Genomic DNA, 12678 nt, shown 5'->3' with positions numbered 1-12678 from the left:
CCTGAGACTAAGTCAAATATTACAGTTCTTTTTCCAGGCCATAGTGATTGATTGGTTCAAGAATGAACATATTGTCTGCTTGGAGCCAATAAAATGTAATGAGGAAGACAGGTATGGTGGTATCCATCTGCAACCCAAGCTACTGGGAAGGCTGAGAGGCAGAAGGATCAAAAGTTTGAAGCCAGCCTGGGCAACTTTGTGAGACCCTGTCTCAAAATATAAAGTAAAAAAGGCTGGGGTTATAGCTCAGTGGAAGAGCACCTGGGATTCATCTCTAGTATCAGAAAATAATTATAGTAATTATATGAAGATGCTGGGAATTCTGTAAAATAAAAAGACTGTATCATGCTTTCTTACTTGCACATGAGATGTTGAAAGAGCTGGAGATGTGCTAGCCCCATGGAACTAACTGCCTGTCTGGAAATGGAGTCGGCCTGGAGGTGAATGCTACCAAATAGATGGCTGTGATGGAAAATGAGGTTTGGTGACATTGTATGAACCCTGGTCAAGCTGCCTCTGAAACTAAATCAAACATTGGGATTTTCACTCTAGTGAACTAGAAAAATTCTTTTTTTTTTTTTTTTATTAATCCAGTGTTAAACAAGATTTGGGTCGGAAGGGAAGTTTGGGTAGACCAAAAGCAAAGTGCTCAATTCTGGCTAGATGGGGGTAAGATTTATATCACAGGAATTTATATGAGATTCCTTGTCATTCCTGGAGTTCTATAACACATGTTCTCTGTCATTTGTTCTGGAGTCCTCATTGGCCTCTTTAGTTTTTTACCTCCAAAGTCTGCATTCTTGGATTCACATCTAACAGATGAGTCCATGATTACATAAATGAAATTGGGCTTACATGCCTAAACACTGAAACTCCTCATATAATTTAAAATTTTCTGAAATGGCAAGTTCACAACAGGAATGTTTCTTTTTCTCTAATTAAAAAAAAAGACTTCAATATAAGTATAGTAGGTATTCTTATGAAGAGACATGTGTTTTGCTCAAGAAATACAGAAATTTTAATTAATAATGTGTTTCCTTACCTTAGAGAATGTGTACAGCATATTGAAATTTATTCTCACTTTTCGCTCATAAATTTATTGTGTGGAATTTTATAAACTACATTTTACAAGTTATATTGTAATAACCAGGGACCACAAGTGCTATTTATCATAGATTGGACTGTTTTCAATTCATCATTCTCCTGCAATAGGATTATAATATACCCGTGTTCTTTGCCATGAGTCTTTACAATGATTCCCAGGTGTGCTAGTCAGTTTTCCATTACTGTGACAAAATACCCGAGATAAACAACTTGAAAGGAAAAAAGATTTATTTTGGTTTGTGGTTTCAGAGGTTTTAGTCCATGGTTTTTGGCCCCATCACTTTGGGCCTGGGGTAAGGCTGAATATCATGGCACATGACATGGTGAAACAAAAACTGCCCACCTTAGCATGGCTGGGAATTGAACAGAGAGAGAAGAAGGGGTCAAGGTCCCAATAGAGCCTTCAAGGGCACATCCCAATGACCTAATTCCTCCAACTACGTCCCCATCTCCTAAAGTTTTTGCCACCTTCCAAGCCACAAAGGGGTCAGAGCCATTAGGAAGAGCTGGAGACCATGCCTTGAACACATGGCTTTTGCGGGGCATTTAAGATCCAAACCATAGCACCAGGGTTCCTAAGATTTAGTTCATAAGGGTTAACCTACATCACTATAGGGAAAAATATTATGATTGTGGTCGGCAAACTCACGTAAAGTACATATATAAGAATAAAACATGGGGCTGGGGCTGGGGCTCAGTGGTAGAGCACTTGCCTGTAGGGGCACTGGGTTAGAATCTTAGCACCACATTACAAAATAAATAAATAAATAAGTTATTTTAAAAAGAAAGAAAGTATTAAGAAAGAAGAACAAAACATAATGTTTATGTTAAACACCCATGGATTTCAGAATATAGGTAAAATAAAAATTCAAAGAATTCTGGGTATTCTTTTCACGTTTCTTGACTTTCTTAGATAAATGAGATGTCCGTGTCAATAAGTTTCTCAGACTTATTCTGATCAAATCTTTTATGATTGTGCAATTTCAAAAACTTCTGTGAATATGATAGAGTAGGCAAAGGCACATAAAAGAAAAAGTATTGATCACCCAGGCTGTGCTCAGTCTACTCAGGCTGCCATAACAGAATACCACTAACTGAGAGGTTTACACAACAGAAATTTATTTTCCCACAGTTCTTTGAAAATGAAAATTCAAGATCAACAGGCCAGTTCCTGGTGAGGCCTTCCTCCTCAAGTTCCGGATGGCTGCCTTCTTGCTATGACTTCCCATGCCCTTTCCTTGGAGCATGTGGATGGAGGGAGAGGGAGAGGGGGAAAAAGAGACACAGACAGATAAAGAGAAGGAGAAAGGGACAGGGGCAGGGAGATCTGGTGTCTCTTCTTTTTCTTATAAGGATGCTGGTCCTATCAGGTTGGGGTTTATCCTGTGACCTACGATCTCATAGAACCTTAATCACTTCCTTAAAGGCCTATCTTCAATTATACTCACGGTGGGATTAGAACTTCAAATCTGAATTATGGTGGGATAATTCAGTCGATAACAATAGTAAAGTAAAAAGACAATTTAGTGGAAGGAACACAGATTCTGGCAAGGATTAGAATTAGACCCTGTTATCTACTAAGGTATCTCTAAAATCTTCTTTCCCATAGAATAATAATGCAGAAGGAAATCAGATTTGCATTGACTATGCTTCATCCTTTTGCTAGAAGGCCAATTCTTGCATTTGAATGTGAGAACTTGGCCAAAAGTTTCAAATCAGCCTTTATGGAGAGAGGTGACCATTTCTCCACACAGCCAAGCATGGAAATGAAAGATCTGCACTATATGTTGCATACGGCAGAACTTCAGCCCCATGCAATTCCTGATTTTCACCTAGGATAAAAGCAGCATCCAGATTCCAAGTATATGCTTAGATTAACCTACAGTAAGGACAACAATCCTTGCCCTACCCACATGGAACAAGTATGAAATGTTGAATCTTCTCAGCATTTCACCAAATATGCACTATCACTGGATCTGGAACAAAACTGCTGAGTGACCTGCTCCGTCTCTCCCTTCTCCCCACACTTTCACCTTTAGCTTCCAGATTTGCTGGGCTGCTGCTCTGCACTCAAGTCTTTTTTTCCAGCAGGGATGTAAAAGTACTCAAATTATAATTTTGCAGTCACACAACTGGGAGGCTGCAGTTAGCTTAAGTGAAATGATGTAGACAGAGACAATACGTAGTCATAAACACCTGGAAATTTGCTTCAAGTTGATAGCAAACATTTTTGAAAACAACTGAACTTTCACATTGCAAACATAGCATCAACAGAAACTTCCTTTTATAGAAGAGAACTTTTGAGAAGCCTTCGCTGTTATGAAACCTCAAGTGAATTTCCTAGATTTTTAAAGCTTCAATTTCCTTAACAGTAAAGTGAAGAGGATAATATTAATTTTTAAAGTGGTGGTTCTCAAACTTTGACATGAGCTTGAAAAAAACTACCTGGAATGCTTATTGAAAATACAAGCTAGTAGGGCACACTCCAGATATACTAGGTAAGTGGCTAGTATTTTTAATAAGCACCTGAGACGTAATGATGTTGTTATGATTGGGGTCTTATTTTGAGAATTATTGTAAAAAAAAAATAAAAACCAAGAAAATACCAACATTCATTTCATTTTCATATGTGAACACTAATTACTATTTAGAACACTCAGGCATGCAAAAAAACAAATCTGAGAGATCAAGAGATGGTGACTACTTTCAAGACAAGTAACATCAACAGCAACAACAACAAAAATCAAAGTAATCAAGCATCTAGGTGCAAACAAACAAAAACAAAAACAAATAGCCTGTACTGGAACAGACTATGCAAGGTACAGGCTGGTTACTGTTATTCTAAGCTTCAGCATGAAAACAGAGCCACAGCCCCTACTGGACGTTTATTATACATATGACCGTGCATCATCACTACCCTAACCTCAGTTGACTGGGCCAAAGGACCATACCTGGTCTAAAGGACAAGGTGTCAGTAGCCTATGGAGAATGTGGCCTTATACAATAGCTCACAAGTAGCATCTTATAGTGGAGGGTAACTTCTTGATCCAATCAGATCCTCTCTCTTTGGGATCACCAATCTGAGCCCTATTTGAATCTGAGAAGAGTGCGGAAGTAGTGTACTACCCACCTTCAAGGTCCTCAGATCCCTCTTTATCATTTGTACCCTTCCCTGAGGGCTTTTCCTTCCAATAACCATAGAGCTGGTAGTACCTAAAAGCTCATGCATTCCCAGCCACTAACCAGTGACTGACCTGTACAGGAGTAAGAATCTCTCAACTGCTAGCCTCCAATTTCCACACCTGCAGTAGAATTTACACTGCGACACTCCCTCATGGAGATTAGGCTAAATGATCCTCCCTGGTCTTTTCCTGAGATTGCTTCTTTGTTGGCTGCTTACCTTCCATGACCTTCTCACTCCCTTTCTGATTTTTTTTCTGAGGGTACTTTCTTAAAAAATCATCTTAATAAATCCTCCAAAATCTCAACTTGAGTTTTTTTCCCCCCCTGGGAAAACTAATCTAAGACAGATGCACAAAGTTTTCATGAGACACAGATATTCAAGAGAAGGCAGGCAGTAATCAAAAGCCACAGAGCTGTCACAGCCATGAAGAGGCATGAGTAAATAGCCTAGGAGAAGAAGGAATGAGGTAAGGTGAAGGCAGGAGAGAAAAGAGGTGATCATCAGCACAGAACAGTAGTGTCAGCATCTGGACTGGGCCTGGTACGGGGAGCTACCCTGTGCAGGCAGGATGACAGGTCATGCTGTGGGCCTACTGGAGTTTTGTTGAGCCACCAGAGCTGCGGTGTCCTAAAATAACTTCCTGTTTTCTACAAGATCTGGCTGTGCAACTGCAGAGTTATCTTCCTGTCTCTCTTTACTCCTCTGTGCATCCTTTCAATAAACTCCATTACCCTCTTACCCAGATACAACTCTTCTTTGAAAACAGAAACATCGGAAGAATCTCACACAATCAGAATTGGAATTAATGTCCCAATCATAAATGCATTTAGACGCCTTGATGCCTTAGATGTTTAGAATTTTTTATAATTAATATGTCCTTTCAGTTCCTTTTGTTTTTATTATCCAAATTATAATATGGTTTTCTATTTTATAACTTCTAGTTAATGTAGCCTCCATTTTTCATTGTGTCACTAATTTAATAACAAACAAAATCCCTTCTAATTCTTTAGTAAATTAATTTGTTCTGTATAATTATTAAGTGGAATACATTTCTTCAGTATAATATTTATTGTACCTCAATTTAAAATTAAACATTTGAGATATCAACAATTTATAATAAAAAGGAAGTAGGGAGATGTTTTTAAGTATATAATCCCAAAGCACAATATCTATTAAATTTTCTTGTTAAGCAAAAGAGTCTTTAATTCATTTTTCCTGTTTTCTTGACACCTGTGGGGGAAAATCATATTCTACAAACTTCCGCTCTGAACTTCACTCTGGCTCATTTTATGATTCACCCACAATAGAATATAATTTAATCAATTTTCTTACAAATATAATGCAGTTACTGATTCTAGGATTGCTTGGAACAACGTGAAGAACAAAAATATGTACAAGGATAGGTGATGGTGCTGCATCTGAAGCATTATAATTGTAGTTGAAATGCATGGAAAGAAAATATTATTTGCAAAAGTAACCTATTTATTCATCTGCTCCCCATAAAATACTCAGGATAAGACAGTTTAGCTCCACATCAGGAAGGCACAAGACTTCATAACATTACAGCAAAATGAAGCAATCATGTGTCTGTCAAGGGAGGTGTTCTCTAACAATTACTTTATTTTCAGGAAATTTTTATTTGAATTTCTTAATGCACCATAAAACAAAATCCCTTCATTACTTCAAAGGTACTTTCATGAAGTACATGATCTAGAGTAGATAATCTAGGGGATATGCTAAATTGAACAGGAGAGAGTTGTGTGTTTTTTTTTTTTTTTAAGAACAGATTTGCATGAATTTAATATAGATGACCTCATTTTCTGAGCAACCAACAAACAAAACTACACATATTAATGGTTTCCACAACATGGAAGCATACTATTCCAGTAATTATGCTTAAGAAGGTACAATTGGTGATGGTAATTCTGCTTCACTGAGGAGCAAAAAGACTGCCTTCAATGTTAAATAAGTACCCTCAGCCTCACTCATAAAGGAAATGCAAATCAAAACTGCCATTGTGAACCTCCCTTGTTGGAAAAAGTCAACAGTTTAACACACTCCCTTGGTGAGTCCTGGGAAACAGTCTCCTCACATCCTGTAGAGATGCAGGTGTTATAATCTCATGGCAGAGAATTTCCCTGTTGAAATTACAAACCGATAGCCTTATACCAAATATCACTTACGGTAATTTCTCCAACCAGCACACTTGTAGTTGGGCAAAATCACTCTGTTTCCGTGTATTCATCGTAGCCTTATTTGTAATAGCATAAAGTTGAAAACAGCCTAGCATTTACCAGTGGGTGGTTGAATTAATTGTGGTCTATCCTCTGCAATACTATGAAGTTATAAAAAGGAATGAAAAAGTTCTCCATGAGTTGATGTGGAAAGATATTAAAGACAAATGTTTAGGGAAACAAAAAAATCAAGATGGAGAGAAGTTTATAGAGCATGGAAGAAGAATTGAAAAATAAGAAAATAGGTTCATTATGTTTTAAGGATAGAAAGGGGGGAAATGAAAATGATTACCAGTAAAGATGAAAACGAAGAAGGATTTGGCAGTCAGGAAAACAGGATGGGAGTCAGTCTTCACCACGAATGTATTACCTCACATAGAATTAAGCAAAATAAATAAAATAATAAAATCATTTATTGACTAAAGACTGCAAAAACTTACCTCTCAAGTTTGCATCACTTCAGGGATGAGAAATATTCCAGTTCAGGGTTGGCAACTACAGGCTTTGGGCTAAACCTGGCTTACTGCCTGTTTCAGTAGTTTTACTGGAACACAACCAAACCATTAGTGTAGGTATTGTCTACGGCTGTTTTTGCACAGCGGCAAAGCTGAGTGGTTGAACCATAGAGCCAACAAAGCCTAAATATTTATTGTTGGGCCCTTTATAGAAACACTTGGCCAACCTCTGCTCTAGGTTGACGTCAGGTCTGAATAAAGTCACCAGTGAACAAGGAAAGCTGTTCACCCTCACTCCCACCCCCACCCCCACCCCACCCCCACACCTTTTAAAATATTTATTTTACACATTCTTCAAATTTTTGATTCTTAGTGCCAATTCTATCTCATAAACACACTATAGTATAAATAACTACATTCAGCTGACCCTCTTTTTGACCAGAAGGTAAGTGAAGAATTCTCTTTTCCTTCCTACCATCAAGTCTTTTCTTCCTTTCTGTAACAAGTTTGACTTTAACTTGTGTTCCAGTGTGGCTTAAACCAATATGTGTGTTTCTCATCTTGTTGGCAAAGACACCTGGTCAGAAATTGGCCTGTGATCTAAGTCATGCCAAGCAGAGCCACTGGAAACCACTGGAACCCAATCTCAGGATTTTTCTTTGGTTAATATTTCAGGAAGGCCAGGCATGCCTGGAGAAGTAAAGCTATAGTTTATATGTCTTATAATGTCATGGGAAATGGTGGTGCCAGTGAGAAAGTCTTTACAATTCTGTTGGGGAAAATGTTGTCCTTTTGAAAAGAAGGATATGTGATTGGTATCTCCCCTTCTCCTAACTTTCTGCCTGAAATGCTGATGTGATATTTGGAGCTGCAGCAGCTATCTTACAATAGGGAGGCAACAGTCCAAAGAATGAAAATCAATACCGTAGTGAGGTTCACTGTGTTCATTCGGGAAAACAGTTACTCTAGGTACTTCAGGAATAAAGGATTTAATATAAAAATTATTACTTACATGAATGAAGACCATGGGGAAAAAAGATTAAAGAAGTTGCTGTCTGAAATTCAGAGTCATGAAAAGAGACTTTAAAAACTTCAGCCTCAAGGACTGAAGGAGATATCAAAAGCTCTCTTGAAAACTGCCACAATTCTCAATCATTTCCAAAAGCTTGTACAAACTATCTTAGTCTACAACTATGTAGTTGGTTTTCACATCAGCCAAAAAGATTCTATGTAGCTTATATTTGCTCTTTCTTCCTCTTATGTCTTTTCTGTTTTCCAAATATTATCTGGGTTCCTCTTATTGATAAATTGCAATGTATAACAATGCAGAGAAGAGGATCTGGGAAAGGTAGTTCCCAGTTTTTCCCTCCAACACACAGGAGACTCTAGAAAGGGCTAAAGATGAGTTGTTGATAGACTATCTAGAATAATCTAGTGTAAAGACAGAAAAGCTTCAAGACATTGCTGAGCAACTAAACCAATACCAGCAACCATCTTTTGGGGGATTTCATATTGTGGGAGAAAATATACCCCTATTTATTTAAGCCACTATCCTTTGAGTCCTCTATTAATTTTAGCCAAATGTGTGACTAATTGATACGCCTTCCTTCTTTGGAAACTATAAGATAATGGGCATAGAAATGTGAACTTTCTGAGTACAAAAAAAAAATGAAAAATCAGTTTGCTTTTATAACATGAAATCTAAAACTGAATTGTGTCATTGTTTTGATGGTTAAAAAAAATAAAGATCTCATGTGGCAATGTATTTCAACTCTAGATAACTGGCTCATGCCCAAGTATCCTTTACATTGCTTCTAATATACTGTTTCCACCCCCCAGGTCTCACTTGTCAAAATTCTACCTATTCTTTAGTGATAAGCCAATCACTGTATGAAAACATCCTTGCTAAGTGCCCAGACACAGCTCTTAATCCTTCTGTCTGTGATCATGGTACAGAACATCCTTTGCTTCACACTGGATTTTAATCTAGATCAGATCATAATAATCACTGTATTCCTCTACTACAAGGGTGAACAACTGGCCTGCAGGAGTGGCTGCATTTGTTGGAGAATAGCCACGCCCATGCCCTTGCATATTATCTATGTCTACTTTCATACTAAAATGGTGGAGTTGAGTAGAAGACTAACACAGTAGGACCCACAAAGCTGACAATATTTACTGTGTTGTGTGGCCCTTCACAGAAAAAGTTGCAAATGTAAATTTTATTGTATTATAAATTAGAGGGTATTGTTTGCTTTCATATTCCCTACAGGAATAGATGTTGCCTTCATCTTTTTCCCACCCAGAATTCTCCATTACATTTTTAGCAATTCCCCCCATGGGAAGTTGGGAATGCATCAATTTGACAAAAAGATTAACTTTACTAGTCACCTTATTAATTTGTATGTTTGAAATAAAATACAAATATGCTATCATAGTGGATACCAACAATGACCTCATAGACTTGCAGAACTATGTGGAGCTTAAGGTCAAGCAGCTCTATTTATTTTACAGAAGTAGTCAGGAAGCTTCAGTGACTGCCCAAAGTCGCTTGACTTAGTAGCAAGACCTCCTCTAATACCCAACTCTCAACTACCTGGCCATAGGAAAGGGCTTCCAGTTCTGAGAATTGAGTTTAAAGTGCCAAGTTTATTCTCATACAGTGTTTTCCAAAATGTGTTCTGAGAACTAGATGTTTCACCTTCTGTTAACTAGCATTATGAGGAAAAGGGATCAGAGAGTCAAACATATTTGGGCTATGCTGGGAAAAAAATCAAACTATTGTAGGATTTTTCAGAAGCATTCAGTATTGATATGTTTATCATAAAATTATTTTCCATTTTTCTTCATTAATACTTAAAACCTGCATGACCAGTGTAATTCTGCAATATGTACACTCAGAAAAATGAGAAATTATATCCCATCTGATTCAAATGTATGATATGTCAAGATCATTGTACTGTCATGTGTAACTAATTAAAACAAAAAAATACTTAAAACCTTAAAAACTATATATACTATACTATATATTATTAATGGAGTATTAATGTATACATTAATGGGGTATCATGTGATGTTTCAAAAACATGTATACTTCTCATTATCATTAGTGTATACATTGTTTAATGTTTAAATCAGGTTAAACATATCTCATCAAACATTTATCATTTCTTTATGGTGAAAACATTTAAAATCCTTCCTTCTGGCTTTTAAAAATATGCACTATACAACTGTCATCTATAGTTACCCTATTATGCCATAGCATATCAGAACTTCTTATTCCTATGTAACTATAACTTATTACCTAATGACTTTCCCCATCTCTCTCTCCCCAACCCTGCTACTCTCTCCGGCCTCTAGTAACCCATCCTTCTCTCACCTTCTATGAGATCAACATTTTGATATTTCACATGAGGGAGATCTTATAGTACTTGTCTTTCTGTGCCTGACTCAATTCCCGTAGTGTAATGATCTTCAATTTCATCCATGTTTTGCAAATGACAGAATTTCATTCTTTTTTTATGGTGGAATAGTATTCAAAGGTGTATGTGAACCACATTTTCTTTATCCATTCAGCAGTTGGAGACTTAGGTTGTTTCCATATTTTGGCTATTGTGAATAGTGCTGGAATGAACATGGGAGTGCAGACGTATTCCTGACATACTGATTTCATTCCTTTGGATATGAAGTAGTAGAATTGCTGGATCATATGGTAGTTCTATTTTTAATTTTTTGAGGAACCTCCATACTATTTTCCATAATGGCTCTACTAATTTACATTCCCACAACAGTGTGGAAGCTTTCCATTTTCTCCACATTCTTGCCAGCATGTGTAAGTTTTAGTCTTCTTGACCAGATAGATCATTCTCACTGGGGTGAAGTGATCTCTCAGATGGTTTTGACTTGAATTATCCTGATGATTAGTGATGTTGAATACTTTTTTTCCTCATATACCTGTTGAACATTTATATGCTTTTTTTTTTGAGAAATTTCTATTTAAATTCCTTGCCCATTTTTAAATCAAGTTGTTTGATCATGAACTTCTAAGGGTGAAATAAAGCATGTAATTTGACTGGTAAGGAATCCCCTCCTCTGGTATCTTGTGGAATGAGTTTTTCTTAGGGCATTGAGTAAGCAGGTGATAGTGGGAATGCTTCTTGTCATCCTTGCAGGTTATTTGGTATATTCTCAGGAAAATTACAAGAGAACAGTTGCTGATAACCTTGACATTCTTTACTCCCACTCTATTAGTTATCTAATGCTGTGTAACAAATACTCAAAAGTAGAGGCTCAGAACAAGAAATATGTATTATTTCAAAGTTTCTTGGGGTCAGGAATCTTGTATCTTATCAAAGTCCTCTGAGTCAGGGTGTCTCTCTATAGTCAAGGTGCCATCTGGAGCTGCAGTCATCTCACAATTGGACTATGGGAGATCTTCCAAACTCACTCTTGTGGCTGTTATCAGGACTCAGCTTCTTGTGGGTTGCTGGACAGAGACAGAGTTTCTTGCCACATGAGACCTCTTTATAGGGCTATTCACAATATGTTTTTTTTTTTTTTCTAGAGGGTAGTGGGTAGGTGCAGAGAGGCAGACAGAGAAGGGCAGAAATAGAGACAGAGAAGGAGAAGGAGAAATGAAAGAGGAGAGGAGAGGCAAGTTTTATATAACCTAACCTAATTTCCAGTGTGCATTCCCTTCATTTTTGCCACATTTTTTTTTTTTTTAACCAGGAAGTCCAGCCCAGGCATAAGATGAAGTTTTTGCACAGGGGCTGAATTCCAGTTGTTAAGGACCATGGAGAGCCATTTAAAAATTACCTATCACACTCACATTTCAAGGTTTCCTTCCCACCTTATATGTCCATTGACCTATGCAGCAGGTATTTCAGTCATTTTGAAGTACTATTTTATTTGAGGCAAGCACTTTCCACCTTAAGAACAAACAAAGAAGTATTCAGATGGGTTCAGGCAGGGAGGATTATTTTAAGGATATCCAGGGAGGTCAGTCTTCATAGCCCATCTGCCATTGTTCTGGATATGGTAGTAATCCCAATAATACTGTTAATAACCAGCACATAGTGAATGCTTCCTTTGTATCAGGTGCTCTAAGTTCTTTTCATATATTGATTCATTTATTCCTTAATACAATCTTAAGAGGAAGATATACTCCTTATCCATAGTGTAGAAATGAAGATATCTAGGCACAGAGAAATGAAGTGGCTTGCTAAAGGCCGTAACTCAGAAGAATGGAGTCACTCAACTCCACTAAAATTGATCTCATTAAAGAAACTGGTGAACTCCTGGTTGCCAAAAGAAAGACACCCTTTTCAGCTGTGTGACACTGCACCTCTCAGAACCCTCTATTGCTGCTGATTTCATTTCATATCTGTGTGCATGTGTGTGTATGTGTGTGTGTGTGTGTGTGTGTGTGAGAGAGAGAGAGAGAGAGAGAGAGAGAGAGAGAGATTGATTCTTTTTTCTCTCTGGTTGCTTTATCTTGAGCTTTCTGTAGTCATATATAGCTTATTAATTTGGGAGTTCTGTAGGGCTCTACCCTCAATCCTTCTCTAATTTCTCTGATGCCAGTAAAATTTCATCCATGGCCATTAAGTTCTAAATCTTTATTCCCCCCCCCAAAAAAAAAATGACCTGATAATCCTTTCTTCGCATCTGCTCCTTGTCTTGAACTCCCCATTTCTGA

Source organism: Spermophilus citellus, assembly GCF_964194105.1.
Source record: "Spermophilus citellus genome assembly, chromosome: 3".
Taxonomy (NCBI): domain Eukaryota; kingdom Metazoa; phylum Chordata; class Mammalia; order Rodentia; family Sciuridae; genus Spermophilus; species Spermophilus citellus.
This window is presented reverse-complemented; position numbering follows the sequence as displayed.